The 23,142-nt window shown below is 47.7% G+C and overlaps 1 protein-coding gene across 1 annotated transcript in view; it reads right to left on the bottom strand.

Annotated features, from left to right (window-relative positions):
• The window catches only part of LOC121595897 (LIM domain transcription factor LMO4), a 166,735-nt gene that overhangs the window by 81,752 nt on the left and 61,841 nt on the right, over positions 1 to 23,142 (bottom strand). The window contains exon 4 of the mRNA XM_041920283.1: positions 6,494 to 6,539. The gene's annotated coding sequence lies outside the window, so the exon portion shown is untranslated. The remainder of the gene's footprint in view (positions 1 to 6,493; positions 6,540 to 23,142) is intronic.

Raw genomic sequence — 23,142 nt, 5'->3', positions numbered from 1 at the left:
GTATCGGTTTCGGCGTGGCAAAAGCGTGGCAGAATGAAAGCGGAACAAAATTCAAACGCCTTCCTTCCCGCTTTGTCCGCCGGCTGGTGCTGTGCTGACTGGCTGGCCAGGCTGGTACGCACTTTTTTGCATCTTTATTTACCCACCCAATGGACACCCATCGGTTCCAGGGATGGATGGTAGAAGCTGTCGAAGGGTAGAACCTTCCCACCGTCTAATTGATTGGATTGCACAAAGTGGTGTCGATGGCAAGATTGGTGATGGTTGGCAATTTGGTTCAGTTTAATTTATTGCTCAAAGTGTTTCCTGTGCGAAAAAAAGCCCCGTTTTTAAATAGCCACAATTCAGGAAATGACAATGAATTAGAGGGCGATATTTGACAAAATTATTGCCCTTCCGTCACCCTCAGTGCAAAAGCGAACTAATTTAATTTTCATTGACACACACACAGCCCCTCGTTTTGATAATGCTTTCGGTACGAAACATTATGGTTGTAACAGCTGTTGCAAAACATTAAAGATCGCTCCGTTTGCATGTTAAGCGAACCACCAACTCCCTCCCTCTATCTCTCTTCCGTTTGTGCCCTTTACTTCCTCCCAGCCACCTCCGAAACGCTCAATCAGCTGCTTGACCCTCGCCTAATTTCAAACCCCTGCGCCAGCACCGAACCGGTCTGATCCGGTACATATGCTTCATTTTGCCCCTCTCAAACCTCTTCCTCCCCTGTTCCCCTAAACGTCGGCAGATGGGTAAGTAAACAAAGGCAGGATTCACCCTGTCCCACACTTGCACCACGTACGAACGCGCTCCTAGCGTTCCTTCAAATGCACAAGTCTTTTGCACGCTTAAACGAACGAAGCCTTCACTCCCGCCCAATGCTCTCTCTCTCTCTCTATTGCATCATCGTGTACTGGCCACTTCACTGGGGGAGGGGGGAGGGGAGCGAAGGAACGTTGGCAGATCGGAGGGACAGTGCAAACTTTAATGCACTTTGTGTACGTTTCATTAACTTCCGCGCGAGAGCACGTTTTCTTCTGTTGCCTTGCGCTGCCGCCGGCGCACAGCTGTTCGCCACACAGCCCCAAAGGGAAAGAGAAGCAGCAGCAACAACAACAGCCAAAGGGACGAACAGGCACTGAGGCGTTCTGAGCAATTGGAGAAGGAGCGGGAAGGCATTATTGCAATATAGTTATTTTCTTTGTAATTAATTTTTTAATTAAATTTCAAAATAATTACTCGCTCCAAAGGAAGTTGCTGCTGGGCGCTCCTCGTTCGTGCGATGGATGACGCTTTGCTGTACCCTACCTTGGGAGGGGGGTTCTGCGTCCTTCTGCGAATGTCACGACACACATATATTTGCTGATGTGGGAATGGGGGGCGGGAGGTCGCACTGCAATCCGCCGAAAACAAATGGTACACAACAAACCGCAGCACGACTTTTGATGTTGAAATACACAGCCCGGGTTTTAAATGTTGCATGTAGCAGCTAACTTATAGCGCACCGACCGCAAAAAAAACGTCGAAAATGCTGACTTATGTCTGTCTGTTCACTACTGCACTGCACAAGCACACACACGGACGAAGCGACTGGTGGCAAAGGCACGTGATGCAAACTAGAGGGGGGCGATGGCTGCTTGGATTGGAACAGCTGGGACGACCCGGCTACCCGGGAAATCATCTTCGCTCGTTAAGATGTGACACAATGGCTTCCTCATTAGCAGCCGCCATTCATGCAAAGCCTTTCGGTATCGAAGCGGACCAACTGGGGTTGTCCCGCTCTATCTCTCTCTCTCTCATACTCACTCTGTGTGGCCATTTGGTGCTGATTGGAAGCCGGAGCAGAGCACTAACGAGATTTAACAAGGATGGTGAGTTGAGCCGTTGCGAGATGAATGCCCAGCACGAGTCGAGAAATCAGTCAAACAATCGATCATTGATTTGTAAACTGGCTTTTTGGATGCTTTTTTAAGTCAGCTGGACATTCAGAAATTGTCATTAAAAGAGTTCAAAACCATTTCAAACTGATTGCTTCATGCGAAAAGCTTTTCTTCGATGAAATAAACATCTTTAACGAGAAGCAAATAGTTGAAACCATTTCCCAACGATCAAAACAACACAATAATTCCACCCAATCGCTAATGACATGAGTCTGCTCCTTAAACGAAGTCCTTTTTTTCTCGCCTTTATTTCCAACCGTTTAATTTCCGATTGCTTTCATTTCCACACCACCACCAGCACCACCCTGCATGTGTGTGTGAGAGAAAGTCATCGTACGACGCGAGCACATTACGACGACCCTTCTCATCCCTTCCCTCCCACTTTCCCCGTGGGCCATTAAAAACTCTTTCTTCCCTCCCCACGAGAGAGAGAGAGAGAGAGAGAGAGAGAGGAAATGATTGTACGGCGTTCAGCTCATACACCCACACCAGCAACAACGCCCGCTCATTATAATATATAGATTCGGTACAATTATACAAAACTAAACTTCTATTTCAAACGGACGATCATTAAAATAAATTGCTTGCCGAGCTCGTTATACATCCTTTTTAAACTGGAAACTTTTGCCAGCGCTTGCCGCACGCCAGCCCAACCAACACACCACACATCCACCCGGCGCCCCCGTCTGTCTGACCAAACCCAGGCCCCGGCACAGTTCGTTCGCTCCCGGTTCATCTCGCACGAACAAAAACGCGCGACGCTCGGCGCTCGGTGTCAGCGCGGTATGCCAACGCACACACACACACACACACACACACACACACACACACACACACACACACACACACACTGGGAAGCGGGAAAAGCGCGCACTCACTGGCCTCGGGTGCTCACTGGCGTTGAGTTTGAGCTTCTCTGGCCACACTGTACACCCTTTAGAATATTGCTATTTTCGATATGCAACTCCCCAACACCTGCACCCCCCGCACCCTTAAGCGCCACCGTTTTGCTAACGAACGAACCTTTTTGGCAGCAGCAGCAGCAGCATTAGCCACCGCTTTTGGGTCGTAATCGTCGGGCGCGTTGCATTCGGGGGTGGTTTTGTGTGGTGTGCGTTATTCGTTCCCTGTGTCGAGGATACACTCTCGCGCACTTCCCTCGGAGGCATAAGTTTCCCCTAAGGTTTTCCTTCATTAGGCCACCAGCCGCTGGTTGGGAGCAACAACAACGACGGCCAATGTTGTGGCCTTACCCGCTGTTGTTCGAAGCTTGTCAGGCAACTGGTTTTATTTATTTTTTGGGGGGAAAGGCAGTGTTCTTTATTTCGTCGTCGCTGTTGTCGTGCTTGTGGACAGGGCCAAAGAAGGGCTCGTAATTGGCTACATTACACACATTGGTTGCTATAATTGGAAACAGTTCAAGAAACACACAAAGCAGTGTGCGTTATGCACTTTTCCTGCCAGCAGGCGGCACACAGCGCCGCGGATGGATGGTGGAAAAACTTTGGTCCAAAGCACACACATTTTTAACGAGTTGTGTAGTTGGATCAAGTCGATTTTCAATTTGCAAACCATTTTACCCATTATTTGCGGGGCTAACAATTTACAGCCACACACACAGGAGAGCTTCTTTTGTCAGAGCAGAAGTAATTAGTGAAAGATCCTCGAACCCATCCACACCCGCTTTTCACGAAACATAATCCCTCGCGCCGGCCCGCCCTTGGCATTAATTAAACAACGACGATTGCACGCAAAAATGCCAATTACAGAGCTGCGTTACATTGTGCTGCAGCGGGGGTCCCGCAAAGAGAGCAGGCAGCTTCCTTCCCGACCCTCCTTTGGCTTTGATAGTGACGAATAGAGCCGCAGCAATAATGATGTACACGGAGCATGGCACCGAAGAAGGGTTCTGGCTAGGATCTGGCCGACCAATCTAATCGGGCACGTGATACAGCCGACACACCGTCGCGCCGCAGGGCAATTGATGAGCGGGCCAGTGCGATTTGCAATTGATCGAGATGAATCGAAAGGATTCGAAGCGTAAAGAGCGAGCAGCTCTCGAGGAGGGAACGCTCAGGTAGAGAAGGTCGATAAATATCCTCGAGCTGTTTGGCTAATTAATTATCCCTTTGGGAGCAAACCAGCGTGCTCATCTTAGGAAGCCTGTTGGATGGATTTGAAGTTGATGGGCAGGAGCCTACGGAAAAAAAACAAACACTAATTGGAAGAATTTTGCACACGACAAGACACGATGTTTGTTTAACAGTTTAGAAACTATTTCATGGGAGCAATTAGTGAGTAAATGTATTGCGTTAAAGCTCTCTTCTTAAATGTATTTATCTCATTAGATTGATTTTCTGATAAATTTTCTTCACTCAACTGAAACGCTTACCACACACAGACACACACTCAGACGCAAAATGCTCACTTGATCGATAACCGTTTTTAACACGCCTTAATGCCAACCCCTTTTCCCAGCCATTAGCCGACCGTTTTCATTACTATCAATTCCGACCTGGTGGACATGTTTCAAACATTGTCATCAATTAAACTACAGATTGAGCTTAATGAAACTCATTCCTGTAATGGAAACGACCAAATGCACACACAACCACGCCACTTCCTCCCAAGCAACCCGTTGCTGGCAAAAAGCGGGTTTGGGGAAGAAAGAGCTGTATAAAAATAAATACACAACCCATCAGGGTCTAATTTCCCGCGCTTATCAGCAATCAGTTAATTACAAAGTGCTTTCCTTTTGCTCTCTTTCTGTCTCTTTTGCCCTCTTTCTCTCGCTCTTTCCACCCCACACGCGAGACCAGAATGCATCGGGCAAATGAAAAACAAGAGCGCCACCACTTGAACCCCCTGTTTTCCAGCCATGATCCAGCGAACGGGAGGTGGCAAACGATGCGGAGAGAGAGAGAGAGAGAGGGCGAGGTTTACCCCACCCCCTGGGGGAGAGTTTACGCTCTCGGGCGGCTATCATCGAACCGTCTTACTCTATCGCTCAATCCATCAATTAAACGAAGTGCATTATTGATTGCCATTTCATGTTTTCTGTCCTCGCGTCATCGTGTGTCCCGCGCCCCAGGCCCCAGCGCTGGATGCATCGTTACAGTTTAAATAAAAACGGAATCCCACCCCAAATGGTAATGATGACTGTCCACACACACACACACATGCACGCGAGCAATCCCATCCGGACGGGCGGGTGGATCAGAAACCTCTAGTTTAATCATTCCGATACAAATCTCACTTCAAAAGAAATGCATCCCCGTCCGGTGAGTGGTAACATTGATGGAGCATAAGTACATACACACACACATTCCTCAGTCCCTTCCCTCCGCGGAAGCCCTGCTGTACAGCCACCGGCAAGTGGGAATGAAATGGGGAATGAAAAAAAAAAGAGTTTATTATAATACGCCGGCCCTGACGGACAATCCCGAACGAGCTTAACTGTAAAGACGTAATTAAACATCAATTGCAAGTTGCTTTTCCCAATTCTGCTCCCAATCGTCAGCATCGTCATCATCACCCACAGTGTAATCCTACCCTCGCCGGAACCGGGTGGAAGGGAGCGGATCATCCAGCAGGGATCGGTTGACGTTCATTATAGATTGCACCGTTAATTACCGCCACTAGGGTTCGCGTTTCCGGGATGTACGTACACGTATGCACGACACGGCACGGCGCAAATTGAATGAAGCCGGCCGCGCGCGCGCGCTCTGGCCGGAAAGAAGAAGCCCCAGCGGAATTACCTTTTGCTGTTTGTTGTGAGCGCCGAGAGAGAGTGAGAGAGAGGAAGAGAAAGGTCATTAATTTTTGCAAAGTGTTTCGTTCCCGTTTTTGTGTTTTTTTTTCACTGCCAAGGGGAGGAATTTTATGACTTTTTCCTTTTAAATTGATACCTCAAATGTGTAATATTTCAATTGATAAAAAAGCGCCCAATAAGCAGCCATTTTTGGCGGTGCAATTGATTAACGCTGAGCGAGTGAACGGAGAAGGGTGGGTAATTATTTTTTATCGAGTTGTAATAAAAACGGCTCTGTCCGGGCTCATCTTGGTGTGTGATGAAAAAGCTGCCCCAAGAAACCGTTAATGCCGACGACAGACAAATATTTACGTGATTAATATTTCGGCAGCTGCTTCGTCGAGGGGGGGGAATAAATGCAGCATTTATTCCCGTAGCAAATATCAGAAATGCAAGCCATTGTACGACTTTATCTTATCCCATTCCGGGGCCTACATTGCGCTCAGAAAGCTACACGCTCCGTGTGGAAAGCATGTAGAACGGGGTGGATAAATGAGCGATTACACTGGAAATCAATTTAATTGCTGATTAATTACAGCCCGGGCAATCAATCAGCGGGACAGTGAACCGTTTCGGCAAAACATTCACAACAATACACATGGGTTGAAGCGAGGGTAAGCAAGCGATGTTTCCAATAGAGTTAATGCTCATGTAGCAGAACGGCTTATTACCAATGCGTTTATTGATAAGCACTTGGCCAGGCACAAAAGGGCCAGGTGAATTGGTCAGATAAAACGTTACTTACCACACAAAATAAGTTTCCTGTTGTGGAGTGCGATTTGTAGACAAGTCTGAAAATAATGCAAAAATACGATACATTATACAGTTGATAATGAATTTCATCTAGTAAAGTACAGAACTGTAAACTTCAAATCGTTTCAACGGTCGTTTAGTTTTTATCTTTCCACCATAACACTCCCGACACCTTTATCGGAGCTGAATAGGCTTTTATTTATTACGAATAATGATAATGCTGTTTAATCTTCATAAATAAAACAACGCCAACGGTAACAGTCTATTCTCCAAACCATGCGAATAGACTGTACGAAATAGAGCCTTTACGAAACCAACTATCTCATCTATTTACTATTCTATTACACATCTAGTGCATGCAGCAAGTACCACAAATTCTCTCCGTCTCTCGATCTTTAAATTAACACTTTAAATCGACGTAAGTGCTTTTGAACATCAAACTTTACGACCGTTTATGAATAATAAAAGCTATTCTTGCCCGCATTAATACGCTAATACGCAGCGCGACCTGCGTATATCATTTTCGACAAAGCAGAAGCAGTTAAAATAAATGACCTATAGCGAAGCGGTGGGCCAAATTTATTCCCCAGGAGTGCTTCAATGTTTCGATTTTAACCTGGCAGCCTTACCCTTGTCATGTTGCAGATCACCTTTGGGCGCGTGATGCGTGATTATGCGTGAGCGTGTGAACAGATAAAACCTTTCATGCGGCAGACCCATGTCTCCCAGGTGGAAAGCTAAGACCGCGCGCAAACGTCTTGGCGCAAAACAGCCGCGGGCGTATAATGAATACAGCCAAGACATGGAAAACGGCCACATGCTGATTGTTTTACGAACAGCTAAGCGAGGCCTCACGCCGTGCGTTAAGTGATAATGTCCAATTAGCATTTCATGATTGCACTTTAATCGGAAGGTAAAAGGTAGACGGTGTGGTTGTGGGGTTTCGTTGGATGTCGGACCAAGGATTAGAAGTTTATGCGAGCCGCTTTCACTGTGATGGGTTTTTAAAAAGAGCATTAGATTTGCTATTATACAATTATTTAATTCAGACCTTTATTTTCATCGCCAGAAAGTGGTCATCAAACACACACCTTAATGCATTATTATGCTATTCGCTACCCCTTTGGCGAGGGGGTCATAAAAATGAATGACTTTTTCCCATTTCTTCGTGTTAAAAAAATAAAATAAAAATAAATCCTCCGTTCATAAAGATAAGATAGCGAATGCACTCCACACGATATTAATCACATCAATACGAGGTGTGCTAAGACGTTAAGGCGCGCTTCCGTTTGGAAACGAAGTTTGGTTGAATGCGGTGCATAAAGCATGTTTAGATTTAACCGTCCGATAATTTCTCACACAACCAGCTTATCTCACACATCCATGGCTCTAAGCCTATTAACAGCTGACCACTGTGGTAGTGGTGGTGATGCTGGTGCTAGTCGCTATCAACTCCAGCTCCCTAAAAATAAATAGTTCGCTCCCAACGGCATTTGTTTGGGTTGGCACACTGAGCGGGTTTATCTAGCGGGCGCATTATAGCGCTTTTTATGTTGCGTTTTAATCCGCGCATGAATCATTCATCATTCATCAACGCCTGCGAACGGCGAACTTATCATAATCAAAGGCCAGTGTTTTAGGGTACGTTTTTGGCAGTGGCAGTGGCTTTATTGTTGAGAAGGAGAGCTCTCTGTTTCATGAAAATGGTCCAACATAACTAACACGAGGCACGGAGTTTGCGTTTAATCTCGTTAAGGTGTTATACGTATTTAGATAGAGGCATTTATCATGGCTTTTAATAAGCTTCGTCTCTTATCAAATGTTTGTTTCTTTAAACGCTGAAAAGAGTAAGGCAAACCCTCATTAGAGCTTCTTTTATTTTATTAAAATCAACTCAAAAGATGTCAACACAGACCAAGCTCCATATATCAAGGAAAAGAAAGGAAAGGTTTGCTCTCAAGTCTCATCAAAACTTTTACCCGAAATCAAGATGCAAAACAGAACATTCACCCAGAAACAGCAAAGCCTATCCCTTCCTGGCTTGGGAGGGCATTGCCTTATAATACGAACTGCGAACTGCATAATCGTCCCTTCGTCTTCATCACCACCCACCGCCTCCTGTCCCGCCACCCGAAAAAACGACGCGCTCGCACGTAATTAAATTTATGTTAAACAGCTCGCCCTCCCCCCGCCAAATGCGAGCCTTCGCGTCCTACCGCGTAATCTAGAACATAAGTTTTCTCCAGCCCCCCTTTTCCCCCTCTTCGCCTCTCCACGCTCCCTGTACTTCATCGCACCATTCCGGATCGGTGGCATTCGCGTGCGATGGAAGATAAAAGAAATTAAACAATTCATCACCACAAAAGCCTACGGGGCGGGCTGGCGATCCGAGGGGCCTGGGGCAGAATGCCATGGTGGAAATGGGGCAGGAGCAGAAATGGATGAACGAATGAGTTACCGACCCACCCACAATATCACTCTCACTCTCTCTCTCTCCAAAGAACGTCCATTACCTCCGCACCCACACAGCACGCGGCACGCAGCTTGAGTCATTCAGTTGAGTGAAAGTAAACGCCATTAAAATAATGAAACAGGGCATTCTGGGTGCGATAAGGCGCAGGGAACGACGGTCCTTTCCTTCCCTGCACCTTACCTCTTTTCCCCTTCAGCAATCAGCTCCCTCCCATCCTGAAGCTGATCCTTCATTTGGCACGAATCACGTGTTGCGAGCGCGGAAGGAATCCAAAAGGGAAGTGAATCGAAAATTAAAGTTTTCCATTTGGCGGCAGCGACGGCGTCTTGTCGGTCAGCCGGGGTGAAGGTTCGTCCACGACGATGTTGGTCGCAGGAGAAGGGGCGCCGGCGAGGGGGAAATGAATTTCCCAGGTGTCACGAAGAAACGCGTCCGAAATTGTACCATGCGTCTCCATCCAAGCGCACCGGCCAAGGTAGGTTGGCACTGCGGTGTACCGAGCCCTGTCGTGGGAACGTTAGCGTTGGTTTCCAGTTGACCTGGAACGGAGGGGAGGGGGGGGGGGCGAGGGGTCAGGGAAACCACTGACCAGCGTTCTCCATCATTCGCGTCGGCCACCATCACCACCACACCCAGCAGGTTCGGTGTTTTGTGGGCACAATTTGTCGCAATTCAATTAGAAGTGGGGCACGGCCGTTCCACCCACCCAATCGGGAGGCTAGAGTTTCCACAAGAGCTTTAATCTTGCGATTTGCATGCGTTCCTTTTCACCCACCGACCCGGAGCCCCTTCTCCGTTCATCTCCTTAAATGCAGTATCATTTAATTAGCCTAATTATGCGTCAATCCCATCGCTTACATTGCTTCACCCACCCACAAACTCATCATTTGTGTGAGGGGGTGGGGGATGGAGACCATGGGCCATCCTTTCCTTGGTGTGGTTTTTCACAGGGTGATGGGTGGCTCAAGGTGTCACGAATCGTTTCATACACGGAAACCGCATCATTTCGCGGTCCCTGGAGCATAACGGGCGTGATTGGTTTTCGGTGGTCTGGGTTGAGTTGGCACACGTATGATGCGTGGAGGAAAGAGATGCTAATCCGGGTTAGTGGGAAATAGGTTCATTCGGACAAAATGTTACAAAAAAACGTAAAACAAGCAAATAACTTAGAGTAAAATCAACAGATTGTGTTTTTCCCTTCAATATGCTTCATATACTCGAAAAGCTATCCCAACCCTCTTAGGTGAAGTGATTGAACGATTTTTTTTCCATTTTTAAACTCAATTTTTCTGACTTTTTCCGAATTAAAACTCATAAAACAATAAGAACCATCGCTCTACTTCTTTTTTTTCAATATTCAGCCAGCTCTTGTTCTATTCCAAACAATGCTCCAAATGCTTAATTTACTCTTCAATACAGTTTCCCCTTTGCTGTGCGCAAAATTTACCCTTTCCCGCACCCACCACTGTCGCATCAAATGCAGTAATTAGGTGAAAGTTTTCCTACCCAAAACGCGGAGCGGAGGTAACACCCGGGATACCATTTTCCACCATGAATAAATCCACCACTAACCCACGGCACGCTCCACACCCACACACACACCCACACACCCGAACAGCTTGTAATTATTCAATGAAACAAAATTAGAACATCAATGGTATTATGGCGAAATGGAAAATGCAAACTATGCGTGGGACAGGTGGGACTCGAGAGGCTGAACGGGGAAGAGGGAAAGAAGGGAAGCTGTTGAATTGATTTCAACCGGAATGGAAAGGCGTTGCAATGGTGCGGGGTTGGAGAAGTGGAGCAGCTAGTTTGCGACTAAATTATGGCGAAATGCGTCGGTTGCGATTTTCCCGGAAGCATGTCAAAGTAGGGGAGGGGGGCGGATGATGGAACAGGGACACGGTGGTGGTGGATTTGTTGCACCGAATAACAATCAATTATGGAATGGTATGTGATTAATAGCGCATGGTATCAATTAAGAGCCACTAGTCTCTAATTGTGACGAAACCGGTAGAGTTAGTTCGGGCGAAGAGTAGTGGTGGGAGTGCGCGGACGTGAGGGCAACGGGCGGGATAATAATCTGCGCACCTGGTTGTGGTATTCTTTCGCTGCATAATTGAGCAAACACGGTTTATGTTGCCAGTTGCCAGGACAGCGGGCGCTAATGAGATGCCACACGGATAGTTGGCTGGGTGCGCGGTTGCGGTTTCGATTAGATTAGTTGCATTTTCTCTCGTTTCTCTGCTAAAAAATAACAGCCCCACACCTAACACCCGATTGGGGCCCGAAGGGTGGAAAGTGTAACAACACTCGGGAACACAGAGCAGAGATTGGTTCCAATTTTTAACTTTACCGCACCTTATCACATGCTTCACTCGATGTATGATTTTAATTAATCGCGTTATTATTCCTTCCCGGTGATTGGTAGCGCTGGCTGGCTGGCAACAAAACACCATCTCCGAGTTCATGATCTCACACACCACCCCCTCCCTTACCACCTCCCGCAAAAGGGGTGGTTTTGCATCTAGGCTCCATTATTCGCACCGAAAACCAAAATGGCAGAAAACCATAATCAAGCACCTGCGCAAGAGGGAATTATTAATTAAATTTAATTACTATTTTAGCTAATGAAAAATCCCCTCCCCCCCGCCCGCTTGGGCTTACGCGGTGTGCGCGCGGATTTCCGCCCACCACCCGCTGTCATGGTGCAAAACGATGCAAAACCCGCCGGCTGAGGGCTGATTGGGGTTTGTGCAGCAGTAGCACTTGTGCAGTACTGCTACTACTACTACTACTTGTGTGCCAAGCGCAAGAATATAGCGCCCGACATGATTGACATGAGCGGAGGTGTGCGAGAAGCAGGATGGTAGAACCATACACCCTTCCTCGCTCTCCGTGCCCCGTGTGTTTTTATTCAAATATTTATTTTTCATTCATTAACTTTTGCTGCCAGGCACGGTGGCGGTGGGCAATGGAATGGACGGCGTCGGTAGGCTTACTGACTGCCTGGTGGTTATGCTGCTGTTACCGCTGTTCGGTGCATGTTACTGCCAGCCAGCAGTACCTGGTACGACAACCAAGGGGATGTGACGTTAGTGCCGTTGCGCTCGGCTCGGCTCGGCTCGGTTGGCTGGGGCTCTCGCTTGTAAAATACGCTAATGAAAGAGTGGAGGTATTTTTCATGGCTTCATTCATTATACCGTTCATTAGTGATAAGGGTTATTAGCAATTTGGCTTAAAATGTTTTGCCAGTGTCGCCGCACGGGATGGTGGGGAGCGGCGGTGCTGATACTTAAGCCGCCCGCTGGTTGCGGGCGCTTGAGCGTTTGTTTTTGTGCAAATGCTATTTATTAAAAATAATTGGATTGCTTGCACAAGTTTTTGAAGGAAGACACACACACACACACACTCCTGGCAAAGTGTGAGTGTGAAGGAACGTGGATGGGAAGAGCTCGCAGGATGGCACATATATCGTTCCACATATCTCATTACATGCTTGCGAATGGTTGGTGTACAGTTTTACATGACAAAAGACTGGCGCTTAACTGCTTATTATTAGCATTATCTAACTATGTAAAAAAGGCACACTAATTTGATTAATATGAAAAACCGCTTAAAAATTAATGCTCTCAAGATATTCCACTCCATAACGCGATTCGCCTCGAGCTGATCGATTGTGCAGGAGAATGAAATAAGGGTCTACGATCGCTCTGATCTCTTCCAGCGATGTTAGTTGCCGCCGCTGCTCCTTTCCACCAACGTTTTTCAAAGAACGATGAGCATAATTATTTAAATGACCGTCCCTATCCGAGCGCTCTAGTAGAAGATACCAACAAAAACTTTTAGCAATGCTTGTTGCATTTTATGTGTCGTTTTCATTCCTTTGCACCGCCGCCGCCGCCGAAGAAGAAGATGCTGCTGCTGCTGCTGCTGCACAACACAGTGCAAAATGTGGAGACCGTCTGCCTAGAGGGCCCGTTCCATCATCAAACGCATCCCAAACCTCCAGCACAGAGCTTCAACCCGACCAACGTCGCCTCGACCGCCGGCCTTCGCCGGCACGGGGAGACCCAAAACCAGAAAGCAGAATGTATAAAATTTCCATTCTGCACCAATGTCTTATCTTAATTATGATCATTGGTATAATTAAATGTGCCTTTTGCCTTTGATGTTTGCCCTTTCGGGCATTCGGGCGGGTGAGGCAGGGAGGGATTTCGCCACGGCAAAACGCTGTCGCCAATCCGCACGGGGGAAACTCGAGAGCGCCTCCCCGCACCCGTGCCTGGGGAAGAGTCGGAGCCGGTCAAGGGCGGCAATCCATAAAACCCACGAGCACGGGAATGCACAACTCCACAGCGCGCAAAAGGGTGTGCGCTCGCTCATCTATTAAACGGGCTCATTAAAGTGGCGCGGTAGGAAGACGCAGGTTTCGAGAGCATTCCTAGAACTCTTCGAGAGGGCCGCTGGACGCTCACGCCCAGCTAATAATGAGCGGCGACGGAGTGGGAACATGGAAAGGGTGGATTGGTGGAAGAAAAAATGTCTTAACAAACCACATTATTATGTGAAGCTCTCAATCACGGAAAAAGCGATGGGGAATGGGGAAAAACATAAGAAAAGGAACATATTGAAGGAAATATTTCCTACAAAACTGCCCCAAAAAAGCCAATGAAATGTCTTCAAATGATGAAATTTCCCTGCTTATGCTAATTTTACCCACATAATACCTTGTTCATCTTAGCACAATTTCTTCAACAGCTCATTAAAACGAATCCAATCAATCGTGTCACTGACATATGAGCTCCTCTATTAACCGCGAGCAAGGAAAGCGAGGAAACACACACACACAAAAAACATGTGACCACAACCAAAATAAATACAACACGATTCCCACCCACCTACTTCCTCACTGGGAAAGAAACTAGCAAAAGGAACACACACCCAGTCGAGTCGGAGAGAAATTCAAAATCACTCACACACACAAACGCACGTAGACAGCCAGCCAAACCCATTAAAACGATCGTTTCAATTAGCGGCCAAAACTCCCGGCATCGTTAGGTTAATTATCGCCCGCGGGTTCGATCAAAGCGCGATCACTTCGTGATAGTTTTGCTCACGCTCTTTCTCTCCCCCGTCTGTGTCTGCTCATCGGCCACCCGTCCACTCCCCCCTCTCTGCCAAGACGAATTCGGATCGGTAGCCCAGTCATTCCGAGGAAATGATAGGGAACGGCATTACTAGACCAGCAGCCCACCCCACATCCATGGGACCGATTTTTGGGAACAGAGACAGAGAGTAACACCGCCCCAACGCCATCGACCGGGAAAACTCCACCGTAATGATCCCTAATGAGAAAATCAATTATCTACCCGCCTGGTCCTCTCCTGGAGGGTGATTCCGGAGATTGGTTCCTCTCCTCCTTCTCCTGGAATGGCTCCACAGCTCCACAAGGAACCAAGAATAGTTGTCATCCACGTGTAGCTTCACGCTCCCTACTCCCTCTCAAACACTGCTCGTTACGCCTTCTCCTCCTCCTCCCCTTCATCACCCACGACGGGGTGAAAGTGCCAACGAAGAACTTCCAAAACCGAATCGATATTCAAATCTCGCATCATGCTGTTTAACAACCGTTCTTCACGCTGTGATCCCGATACCCGCCCTCAGCATAGAGGCAGAATGGAAACCAATAATACTCCCGGTCCGGGGTCCGGGTCACCCACAAAGCCCCCACCCACACCTTTGCGAAGGGACAATGGGAAGGGAAGGGAAGCAAAAAACACACTCGGGAGGGGTGGGAATGACGATGAGGCAAGCGGACCGATTCGTACCAGAAATAGGAGAGTGTGAGCTCCAAAAAATGCCACGATGTGTAAACCGAGGAGGAGGAGCTGGTCGGACGGGGAGGAGGTTCAGTTTCAAGAGCATAGTCATAATGACTTGTTCCGTTACCACACCGCACGGTACGCATTCCCCCTTAAGTGTTTCGTTTGAGAGTTTTTCGGGTGGGTTTTTTTCGCTGTGTGTTCAGAACTGGACAAACTATTCCAAGTATTTTAATATAGAGCCACGGCGGATGAATGTTTGAGAGTTTTGCTCACAGTTTGGGTTCGAATTAAACACGCAAAACATCTTGCAAAACGTGAAGTTTGCATAGAATTAGACTGTTTTGTTTATTTTGTGTGGTGTTTTTTAACACCTCAAACCATAATACCGATTGCTCCCAATGTTCCGATAAACAGTTGCAACTGGTTGCAGTATTTTTTCTCCTCCCAATCGAAGATCCTCGAACTGGTCCATCAAACCAGTTACCAAAACAACTGCCGATAGACTAATTGATTGGACAACCCCACAATTCCCTGTATATGCTCTATCTCTTCGCCGAAGTTGAGGGAAAATCGATCTGCTATATCCTTCGACCCTGACCCGAGTAAGCCTGGCCGCCGGTGATAATCAACAGGAGAGCATCGGGCTCACACAGTAAACTTCCAAAGTACCCGTGGCCCGGGCCCGTATCTTGCCCATCAGGGCCCTGCGCTGACCCTACGCTGTTGGATGATTGGAGCAGGCGAAAAAGTTATCTCCAGCTTCCGCATTCACCCGGGAACCCATCCCGGCTTTCCACCCCAACCCCGCACAGGGGAAACATAAACGAAGGCTTATGACTCCTGCAGTTCGGAATACGGAAAGCATCCCAAACGTTGCAGCCCCACTTACACACATACATCATCAGACGCTGGGGTCGGTTATCTTTACGGCTGGACAGTGAGCTCTGCACTCGAGAGCGCACACATACAGAGCGCAATCCTCACGGTGGGCGGTTAGAGCTGGAGCGTTGGAGTTGGAGTTTCAACGCGCTCCAGCGAAGGGATCCACGTTCTTGGGCAATCTCAACCCGGGAGGGGAGTCTCGTGCGGATTCCCTGGGCTATAATGGCTTCTGCCAAGTCATCTATTTAATTGACAGATGAACATAACCTTTTATCGTACCAGTCATCGACACACAATACCGTACGTACAAATACACACATCCAACGCGGTGTGTGTGTGTATGAGAGCGCGTGCTTCCCTTGCCGTGTTGCCCTTTTTCACGTCGTGAGTGACCGGTGAACAGCACCAAAAAACTGAAAACAGTGCCATCGGCCAATGTCCGCACTTTTGGCATCCTTTTTTTCGGATCAGACGAGGTTTGCTTGGCCGGGCTGTATCTCTTTATGTGATGCTTGGATTTCCTTGTTCAGCTGTTACGGAGAAGATAGATAGGAAGCGTGTGCCTTTTTTTTCGGCAGCCATTGAGGGTACGTGTATGATTTGACACATTCCAGACATGCAGACGCCGGTAATGGAATGATCAAAATAATTTCATAAAATGATACATTACAAATTGAAGGAGATAAACATTAAAACGGAAATAACATGTTAGAAAATTGTAAAAAAAAAAATATATTTAGAAGCTTTTGAACATGTCTGATTAATGACAGTGAAAATGGTTTTATCGGAAGTTTGAGGAAGTTTGTGTAAACCCTTATCTCGATTGAACTACGTGGAGGAAAATTTGCATTTCCTCAAAGTTCTGAGAGTTTCTCTGCCGGCAAGGGGCTGTCATAGTTGATGATGATGATGATGATGGTGGCGATAAAGCAAATGCAGCAAACAGATAATAACAGGATCATTCCCTCGTTGCCATTGACGGAACGAACGAAGAAAAAATGTCTCCGACCAACTTCCTACCAACCGCTCACCTCGCTTCACCCCGAAAAGGTAACGGACAGATTTTTCCCTTGTTAAACTTTTTAATTGATATTTTGTTATTTTATTCCCATCGTCACCACCACCGACGGCCGACGCGAAGAGCACGAACACGATCGATAATCGATCCCGGTGGCAAGGGGAAACTGCTCCGGGAGTGGAAAAAGGCTACGTCGACAAGCAGAGATGCCGTTATCGTACGAATCAAATCATTAAAATTGACATTTCAATACCGGAGTTTTCTGTGGAAAGCGCAAACCTCGCCTGGTGAACGTTGGATCGAAAGAGAGAGAAAAGGAGAGGGGTAAAGTGTTGCTGTTCACCGTGGCAAAGAATGCAAGTGGTAGGAAAAACACATCGGAAAAGCCCATCACTTTTCTCTCGTTTCGGGGGGAGTGTGGGAGAAGTGATAGGGAGGAAAGGAAAAAATTGAACACAAATTGCATTCCAAAAGCAATACTGCACAAAATTGATGATGAATGAATTCGTCGCAAAAAGGAAAGCAAGGGAGGACGAGAAGACATGAAGAAGCAAACGGCCGATGATACTGTGAGTCCTGTGGTCAGCACAGTGAAACTGTTGGGTGGTGCCGTAGAAAAAAAAAAACCAAGCTTCACACGAAAAAGGACACGAAACTGCCGGGAGAGTGTAAACTTTCTAATTAATGAAGTTTTCCCAGCAGAATCTCTCTCGCCCGGGGGAGACATGTTTTGGCATGCAAATTTGACTAACACAGGCCCCCCCCCTCCTCTCCCGTTCAATGTGTTCGAATGCACAGCACCTGCTGTGGTGGATCGCTCGTTTCGAGTTTAGAGACATTTTCTTGCACTTTCACGCTCGTTTTGTTCCGTTTTTCTGTGTGTGACATCCTCCTGCACATCGTTTTCTCTTGTGTGTGTGTTGATAAAACGCATCCTCACTTTACACAGAACACAGCGAGCACTACCTGGGTACCCTCTGTCTCCTGCATCCAACACGTAAATCGATGCGAAACGATGGTGACAGCGATAGGACTGTGATGGTGATGGTGGGCTGTACAGCATTCCGTAAACCGTCACATTGCACCACGCGGCACGAACAATAATGCGCTCGTTTGGCGCGCGTTTTCAGACGCTTTCTGTCATCTCCTCATCGCTCCTCTTCCACCCTCAACGCGCGTCACAACAGACAAAGATCTCCCCCATCCCTTCCCTGTCACTGTCACTCACCAACACCACCACCCTTGCGCCGGTGAATTGCGCGATGCGGATGCATTGTCATAAAACAATGCCATGAATTTTGCTAATTAAATTCAAATAAGAACATCATAATGATGGAATTAATTAAAATAAATAGCGCACGAGATGAGGCAAATGCTATTCATACGCACGCCGGGCCGGGCGCGGGAAATTCTAGCAGGGCAGGCAGAAAATTAATAGCATGCCTTTCAGCGCCATCACTCTCCCAACCGACACCGTCATGCCCCGTGATAACCCTCCGAGCCACCCGAGTGGCATCACGAACGACCAGGTGTGTGTGTGCATGTGAAGAGGAGGGAGCATTTTGGGGCCCGGACCGCCGGTGGTAACGAACGAACGACGACCATGGGACGACGACGATGAAGACCTTTCGTCTCGGAATGATGAGCCGGCATCGTTTAAGGGCACGCTTACACGATGGTTCGGCCCTCAGCCACACAGCATCTTCCGCTCTCTTGGTGTATTTGTGTGTGTCTTTTCATCTTGGTGAAGGCGGCTGCATTACGTTCAACCCGGACGGCACCGGACCAGCAAAGGGCTCCGGTCCGGCAAAAGGGGGAGATTGATTTCTTCACAAATTGCCATAAAATTTGCGCTCCCTCGCGCTTACAACGCGAGTGTAAACAACGAAAGCACGCGGTAACGTAATCCACTGTTCGAAGCTCATCAGTGCCTCACGAACGGTGTTTGGAAGAAGATTTTTGTGCATTTTTGTTGTGCTTTCGATTGCAGGCTCCGATGACTCTTTCAAGGGCGTGGGAGAGTGTGGCCTTTCTACCGATAACGGGCAAAGGGGGTGGGATGGATAACACTCTTCTTCGCTTTGCAGTGTTTAATGCACGTGTCGGCAATTCGGCCAATTTCAATGAAGAAGGTTAAATGTTTCATTTTCCACCAATTTTTGCATTCTTTTCGGGTTGTTTGGGATGGTTGAGGATGAAAAGAAGGAGAAAATACAATGGTGGGTTTGGTCATTTAGATTTTCTGGATATTATGGTGTAATAAATCAGACCAAACGCAAGCGAAAACTCGAGATTTTTTGTTATGTTTGTATGACAATCGATACTATAATTTGAATAACAAAACCACCCAAGCGAATTACCATAAAATGAGCTAATAATAATATTTTAAAGGCACTCATAATTTGCGTGGAGATATTTTTGAAATTTAGACCCAAAATTAAAAGCACCTTTCTTCGACTTTTACTTACGACGATACAGAATTGAACGATCGCCAATCGGTACCTCGCAACGCCGAGCTCGAGCTCGACATGCCGACATTCCAATCCGCTCGACCTTTGGGCGAAGCGGACCTCCATCACCCCATCATTTTCTCACGCCCCAAGCGATGGTTTGCTTCCTGCAAAGCCTCCCCAAAACCGGGCATCGCGCGCTTATCGCAACTCATGCATCTCGGAGCGGACCGAAAGCCGTTACAGCAGGCGTGCATTTCGGTGCGATTCGGTGCTGCATCTTCACATTGCTTATGCTCCAGTTTTATGACGGACGGAGACGGCCGCTCTTCCCGGCCGCATGTGGAATGGTCCTTCGACTTCGGGGGCCGGGCCCTCGGTGAGGTGTAAGTGAGTGTAAAGTTGGGCCCATTTCGGACCATGCGCGATTGATCGGTAATTTTCTTTGTGGCGTTCTCTGCAGAACAAGCCCCCGAGCGGGTCAGATTGTTGCTGTACGATGCGGTTCTTGCGCTTTTCTGCTTCGAGCGCTGGACCCGGTCCTGGCGTTCGCTAAACGTGGAAGGGTTATTTTCGTAAATAGGACCCAAGCAGCGGGTCCGGGGTGTATTGAATAATCGTTTTCGCTTTTTTTGCTGCTGTTCTTATTGTTATTGTTGTTGTCGGTCGAACATGGCACCCGCGGGGATTTGAGGGCATACTGCCACGCTCAACGATGCTCCGGAGTTGCGGCGATGCATCGATTATTCGGCGGAAGGGTTTTGAGAGAAATGGGAAGGTACCAAATTGCTCTAGACCCTCGAGGGATCATCGATGGACCGGTTGGTTGTGATGCACCAAATTGCAGCTGGCTTGAACCATTCCGAGTGAGGCTCTGTCGCAAGGGGTAGTTTATTGGGGCAACTTCGAGGGCTCTGCATACTTTCCATCAATTTAATCAATATTGAAACAATAAATTTTCATAAATCATTCACCTGCACTTATTTATCACCGTCAGGTGCGATTGTTTGTTCATTTTACGATCAGAAACATTTATTTTTGTGAAATAATATTCACTGGACTTGCTCTGAGATAGGTTTTACACAATCAAAAGTCCAAAAAGCTTGAATGTTTGAGATATAAAGACCAAAAGTATGCCAAATAAACTGCCACACACAAAACTGCAAGGCTATAGAGTTGTTATATTTTAATGGAAAAGCTCTTGCGTATTAAAAAGATACCATGAAACACCAACCACGACCACGGAATTAAAACAACAACCTTCCTCCGATGGTTGCACATGTCTAGCGAGAAAAGCTTCCAGTTTGATGTTTTCATCTTCACGCGATAGCCTTCAGCCGCACCAGCCTGCATATAAATCACTCTCCAACGCCCCCACACGACTGATCAGCATTACTCATCGAACTTCACTTCACTGTTGTACAGCATTGGCCAGCAATCCGATTAGTGTAACCCCCTCCCTAGGTACTGCTGCTGCCGGTCCAACAAATCCCGGTGCAATTTTGCACGAAGCACCAAGCACCGGAGTGCAGCTAAAGCCAATAAATTTTGCCTTCTTCCAAAGCCCTGCGCGTACGAAGCTGCGGAGTTTTACACCCCGAACGAGGAACCGAACCACGATCCTCGTTCTAAATCGTTCAAACCTTCTGCCCGTGGAGCGTCTCACACACCCCGAACGGTCGAAATCTATAATTTTATGATGATCTATAAAATTTATTGGTCTTATCTCGCGTGGTCAGCCGAGAGCTCTTGGGTACGGTCAAGGAAGCCCGCCGGAAGATGTGACGTGAGAAGCTGTCGGCAGCCAGCCAGGCATCGAGCCGGCCAACACCACACCGGTACACAATGACATATCCGTAAAACGGTGCATCTCTTGTGTGTGTGTTTTTTCCTTCTCTTTTTGTTTTAACGATCCTTGCAGTAACAACGTGCTGGACGAGTTTGAAGGGATTTGGATCGTTCATCCCGTTTGCTGCACTGCCCACAGGACCAGCGCGCGCGTTTTGTTTATGTAGCGGATTTCACTCCAAAAAACCACAAACGAGCTGAACGACCGACCAAGAACGCTTTGGTGTGTGTGTGTGGTCACCTACCGAGGTGCATGGTGTTAGCGATGGTGTTACGGCCCTTTTTTGTGTTTGCTGGCTCGATGCCGTCAAGCTGCCAAGGCAAGTGCGGAAGGATTGGAAGGCCTGACCGATTGCACAATAAACTGGTGCGAAACCCGATGGCAGCCAGAGGGTGGTACGATGACGTGCACGTGAGAAGATGACTGCAGTAAAAGACTAAATCCGGATCGTTAAATCTTGAGTCGGTGCACTGAACTTATCGTATGCAAACAAGTGTAATGAATTGAAGCGTGTGCATTTTTATGGCTCCAGCAAAACATTAAGCTGCAATGAAACGTCTCCAATCGTTAGCAAATGCGAACTAATCATACTGCTTTATAAGTTCAATGACTCTCGAGATTTCGCTCTGTACATCAGATTGGATGCACTCAAACTGAAAATAATAGTGAGAAACAGCTCTTATCAAACATCTCTCCAAGGATTCATCAGGCCGCCTAGAACACGATGTCAACGCACAGATCGATCACCACCGAATCACTCTCTAGCGTGTTGTCATAATCTCCAACCAGTGTCAGTGCAGTGTGTCGAACGCTTTCCCTCGATAGTTATCGAATGTCCGAGCAGGCAAGTGTATGCATTTGTGTGTGTTTTTTTTTTTACACGACACTAAAGGTAAACCGTTTTTCTGCTGAAAACATTCCCCGTGACAGTGACGTTTGGGGCTTGTCAAGCTGACACTCACTACTCGCTGTCGAGCGCGGCTGAAAGCTTAATCTGATCTGAGCTTTCGAGCAGTGACGACCGAACGACGACGACGACGAGTACAACGACGACGCTGTCGACTAGCAGTTGTCACCTTTGCGCTGATATCAACCCCGTACGCCGTCAGATCATCGACGCTCCCTCCTGCCGTGCGAAAAAGACCTGCAAAAGATCGCGGCTTATCGTGGCGGCTCCTTCTTTATCGCGGCGTCTAGCTGGGGGGTTTTTTTTAACTCGCCATGGCTTCCGCAGACAAAGCGTTGTTACCAGCGTTTGGCTCCCCGGGAATGGCAATTTGATTTGATGTTCGCTTTTAATTGCTGCCCAGTAGCCTTCACTCAGTGTCAGCGATCGCGATTGCGGTACAACCGTTGCAAGGGCACGAAAAACAACTCCTGTTCCCTGTTTTTTTAATCCTTCTGTATCGAGAACGTTGTCTGGTTGGTCTTGGATTTGTATCGGATATAATTATAGCTGCTGAAGTTGTCGTTCAGCAGAGGTCACACACACACACACACAAAAACGCTCCTTTCAGGAGGAAATCGAAGAAACTGGAGCATGTCGCCTAGATCTCGATGTCTCCCACATCAAACGGCGCAATCTCCGCGCGATACTGTCGGCTCGTCGCCCGGCTCATTTACGTCCATCTAATTAGAACGCACGTAGTGGGCAGAAATATGACAAAACTCGGTTACGCGCGTTTTTTGTTTTCGTTCCACCCTCAAGCCCTCGGTGCGCTTATAATGACCGAGTCGCGCAACCGTACCACACGAATGTGTCAATTTATCTTCCCGACGGTGGCCCTCGGCGGCGGTCCAGAAAAGGGAGTTCGAACTAATTCGATCACCTTATCGATTGCTGCGGGTACACGCGGATCGCACGACGACGGGTGGGCCGTCGCCTCTTGACACGCCGCCCGAAGGATAAAAGAATGATTCGCCCCTTTTGCGCCGAGTCCCGACGCGACGCGCCGCGATAATGAGCGAACGATCGGGCGAACCGTGCAGCAGGTTCCGACCGTTCCTCCCTTTTTCCGTTCTGGAACCGGTAGGCTGGTGCGGACCACAGCCCGAGCAGTTTCCGTACAGTGCAAAATAATAATGTGTCGGTTCCGCGCTCATTAAAGTGAGAAAATCCGAGTGGATCGAGAAATTAG

Source organism: Anopheles merus, chromosome 3R (genome assembly GCF_017562075.2).
Source record: "Anopheles merus strain MAF chromosome 3R, AmerM5.1, whole genome shotgun sequence".
Lineage (NCBI taxonomy): Eukaryota > Metazoa > Arthropoda > Insecta > Diptera > Culicidae > Anopheles > Anopheles merus.
The sequence above is the reverse complement of the archived record's forward strand: the minus strand, read 5'-3'. Positions and strand labels throughout refer to the sequence as shown.